This window comes from Apus apus, chromosome 5, assembly GCF_020740795.1.
Source record: "Apus apus isolate bApuApu2 chromosome 5, bApuApu2.pri.cur, whole genome shotgun sequence".
NCBI lineage: Eukaryota > Metazoa > Chordata > Aves > Apodiformes > Apodidae > Apus > Apus apus.
In genome coordinates this window covers 41,547,289-41,551,100 of record NC_067286.1, presented here as the reverse complement: position 1 = coordinate 41,551,100, position 3,812 = coordinate 41,547,289, and positions in this window count along the sequence as shown.

The following is a 3,812-nucleotide window of genomic DNA, read 5'->3' as shown; positions in this document are numbered from 1 at the left end:
GCTGCGGCCGGCGGTCCCTGGTGCCCGCTCCGGGAATGCCTGGGAGCCCCCGGCTCAGGCCCCTTTTATCCGCCCAGCCGGGAGCCCGAGCGGGGTCAGAGCCGCGCAGCCAATCACAGGGGCCAGCCGCGATTAGGGATGCCAAAAAGCCGGCACCGGCGGCGGCGGGGCCGCTGCTCGGCGGGCTGGGGCCGGTACCGGCCGCCGGGCTGGGGCCACTGCCTGCCCCTGCGCCAAGAGGAGCCGCCCCGGCGGGACAGGCCCCGGCCCCACTTCTCCTCCAGCCGTGCTGAGAGAGGTGGGTTTAGGAAGGATGGAGGCATCCGTAGTTTCATCAACACATCTCCAGGGCACCGGCTCCTGAGGAGAGATGCACAAAGAAGTTGTATAGGGAAATGCCAGTGTCCCTGGCTTTCTTGCTCATGCCATGTTCTGAGATAAATACGTAGTCAGCAGAGAAATAAGGGTGCACAGAGGAAACCTAAGGATTAAAGCCAAGCAGTGTTCCTTCAAAGTGCAGAGCTGGAAGTACTGTATGTTGGAGAAACATCTGGCTTCACACCATCAGAGGTAGTGAAGTAGTTGCTTAGATTCTCCAGACATCCCTGCACACGAGCGTTGTTTCTGAGCCACATGGTTCTTCAGGAAATGAGAGCGCCTTTCACTACACATAGGCAAGTTACCACACACCTCATCCCTGCCAGCCCTACCCCAGCCAAAGACATTAAACTGAGAGAAAGCCTCAGGCATCGCCTGTTTCACTCAACCTGAGCTCCACCACAGTATGTACCTTGATGGTGGTAAACACCCAGAGCCTGCTAATGAGGCCTGGTTAATCAGTGGGACACCAAGCTGGGCCTGGGACTGCAGCTCCAGATCAGCACAAAAATACTGTCTTCCACCTCAGCTTCAACAGGAGGCAGCTGCAGGTTCCTTCTTCTTGCAGCTTTGCAGGCCTCTGGGGTGGTATATCAGGCCAAACAGCTTCTGCCTTGCTGTGAAGGGGAGGCTATCCTGGTCTCTGGAGGAGGTTCTGCAGTGCCTGGTGTGTGATGGCACAGCAAGAACTGGGAACTGCCTCTGAAATTGGTGGGATCTGTCCAGTACAACCCCAGGCATTTTAGGCTGCCCACAGGCTATGTTCTGCATACTTTGGGAATCCTGATTTAGAGTCTTGTCTCACCAAAAGACTGGGCATCTGCAGACGCTGAATATCAAACCCTCCCTGAGCAAACTGAGGGCACCTCCACCTCAATGGCAGTACTGCTGAGACTGTCTCCTCGTCAGAGCTGCAAGGGAGTCATGTGCCAACTTAGTGCTCCAGATATTTCCAGCCATGATTATAAAGTAACTTATGTCTCCCTAGTGATGAAAACAGTTCATAATAGGTGAATGAAGATGGCCAGGATGCCGAGGGAGCCAGCTGCTCCCTAAGGGACAGGGAGCCAGGAACCGAGTGTGATAACACAGTGGCAGAATCCCCCCAGCCAGGGCCCCATCCCACTGTACCTGGGCAAGGCAGGCAGAGCCATCTGTGGGCAGTAGCCAGGTTGAGCCACCAGTCCAGATCTCCAGACAAGTCAATGGGAGTGAGGCAGGTCTGAGTTCTAGCCAGGAAGTCAAGTCTCTGGCTGGGTGTCCAGGTGAGTGGGGCACATGGCCAGGGACAGGCACGGCGGCAGCTCAGGCAGGAGCCAGGAATAAGAGCCTCAGCTTAAACCAGCTGCTGAGCAAAGGAGGGTGGAACACCTACTGAGACTTCCTCCAGGTCTTTCCCAGCAACAGCCTGTATGGGTGGGCTGACCTTGAGCAGCTAGCTTCATGCCTAGAAAGTGGGGAGGCTGTGCTGCGGGCCTTGTCAAGGATGCCACAAGCCATCCTATCACCTCAAACCTTGGTTGTGTCTTGTCTGCCTTAGCCAATGCATGGTTTGCCTTCTGTTCCACCCTGTTGGGGCTCCCCAGGTATGGTACACAATTTTCTTCCCCAGCATTCAACCTGGAGTTACACAAGTCCTGTCTCAGTGTGCTGCTTTTGGCTGGGATAGAGTTAATTTTCTTCATCGTATCTAGTATGGGGCTGTGTTTTGGATTTGTGCTGAAAACAGTGTTGATAATGCAGATGTTTTTGTTATTGCTGAGCAGTGCTTACACAGAGTCAAGGCCTTTTCTGCTTCTCACACCACCCCACCAGTGAGTAGGCTGGGGGTACGCAAGAAGCTGGGAGGGGACACAGCTGAGACAGCTGACCCAAACTGAGCAGAGGGATATCACAGAGCATATGACATCATGCTCAGCATATAAAGCTGGGGAACAAGAATGAAAGGGGGGACATTAGGAGTGATGGTATTTATCTTCCCAAGTGACTGTTACTCATGATGGAGCCCTGCTTTCCTGGGGATGGCTGAACACCTGCCTGCCAATGGGAAGTAGTGAATTAATTCCTTGTTTTGCTTTGCTTGCACTTACTTTTTTTTGCTTTACCTATTAAACTATCTTTATCTCAATCCATGAGTTTTTCAGCTTTTCTGATTCTCTCCTCTCCGTCCCAGCTGGGAGGGTGAGCAAGTAGCTGTGTGGTGCTCACTTGCCAGCTGGGGTTAAACCACAGCAGCTGCCTAGGGCTCACACAGCTTGTAGGGATGCACAGGGGCTGCTTCAAAATTTGAGCCCATATTTTCATTGCTTTCGTGCATCACCCTTACTCCCCTTTTACCCTTAGACTAGCTCTGCATCCCCACCCAAGGGCAAGCACAGGGGTGTGGGTTATTTGAGAATGACAGCATTTCTAGCTCCAGCAGTACTGCCGCAGTCCCCCACTTGACAAGCCCATCAGAGCTTATCAGCCTGAGGTCCAATCCACAGCATGAGTCACCTCCATTATTTCGTGCCTCCTTGACTGCATAGGAGGATTTGAAGCAAGCAGAAGACTTGAAGCAACCACTGTAGTTCATACAAAGCTAATGCTCTGTGCACCATGAGGCTGTGGAGGTATAGACATAGGGTCTTGCTGATGTGTACTGGAGTTCCTTGGTATTTTCAGTGCCTGGCTTCAAACGATTAATCATCTGCCCACTGGGGTGTCTTGCTGGCTTTGCAGTGGAATGTCACCCAATGGTACCCTTTATGTCCTCACTTCTGTTTCTCCTGGGGGTCCTCTGTTCTCTTGACCATGCCACTGAAGCTGTCAGGACAGCTCTGTTCACCTCTGCCAAGTTCTTTTTGGTCACTGAGATGCAAAACTCAGTGCTTGGTTGTCTGCTTCTCAATATGTCTTCCTCTCATTCCTTGGGCTCTCTGCAAGCTTTTGTGATTAGGAAACTGAACTTATATTTCAATACTTATATCTCAAAACCTCTGTGACTAATCTCTGGCAATATTTTCAACCTGTCTTGACCAGAAGAAATTCTGGTTTTATTTGAGCTTTCCTCAGCCAAATGGCTCAGATGCTCTCCTGGGGAGAGAAACCTCAGCAACCTCATCCCCTCATGTTTTCCATATCCAGCTCATCCTTTGCCTTCTTCCATCATTCTGCTGCATTATTGTTGATGCTGAAATTTTCCACTTCTCCCATTTCTGTTTGCCTTCATCCAGGGCACACATATTGGGCCAACTTGGTTCTTCATCCAGTCTTGACTGTCTCCTAGCCTCCTTCTGTGTCCTTGGACTTCCTGAATCCCAGTAGAAGCAACGTTTTTAATCACTCCCTTAGTGTGCAATGAAGTGTCACTTCCCTATTTCCGTCACATAAGTGTGTTGTGTGCCATTTCTTTCAGCACCTGGTTCAAAGCTGCCTTGTCCTTTGTCAAGACA